Source organism: Phacochoerus africanus, chromosome 14 (assembly GCF_016906955.1).
Source record: "Phacochoerus africanus isolate WHEZ1 chromosome 14, ROS_Pafr_v1, whole genome shotgun sequence".
Lineage (NCBI taxonomy): Eukaryota > Metazoa > Chordata > Mammalia > Artiodactyla > Suidae > Phacochoerus > Phacochoerus africanus.
In genome coordinates this window covers 2,420,917-2,421,510 of record NC_062557.1, presented here as the reverse complement: position 1 = coordinate 2,421,510, position 594 = coordinate 2,420,917, and positions in this window count along the sequence as shown.

Below are 594 nucleotides of genomic sequence, written 5' to 3'. Positions count from 1 at the left end.
GCTCATGCAGTCACCCCCAGTGCTACCAGGACCCGCCCACAGAGTGGCACAACTAATGGTGGCTGAGCACACACAGACCAGGGCGGTGGCTTCTCCAGCACACCTGGCTTTGCTTGTGTGGTGCCATGTGCTACCCATGCTCGGGGCAGGTGTGGGCTTCTCTTCTGGAACCCGACAGACGCTACCAGGAGGCTTTTCTGGCAGAAAATCCTCACTCACTGATGATGGAGATGTGACTGTCGGAGGGAGAAACCCGGAGCAGGTGGAAGAAGTGAGCAATCCAGCCTGGAAGAAGAATTTGCTGTACAATCCCAAGCCAAACGGAGATGAAGTCTGAAGGAGGCTGTAAAGAATGGAGTGAGGTTTTCACGTGTCTTGTCAATTGATTCTAAAAGGCAGTCTCCAGAGCGTCTCAGCCATGGCAGACCACTCAACCCTGCAGACCGCCCCAAAGTGTTGGCTTCTGGCCAACTCAAAGCTGGGTTCTGTGTCCACTTTTCTCCTTCAGATCAGCCAGGGTGTCGGTTCTGGCCACAGGGTAGGGACAACCTGCCTCTCTGGCTGGACACTGCTTGAAGTCCCTGGAAAGTCCAA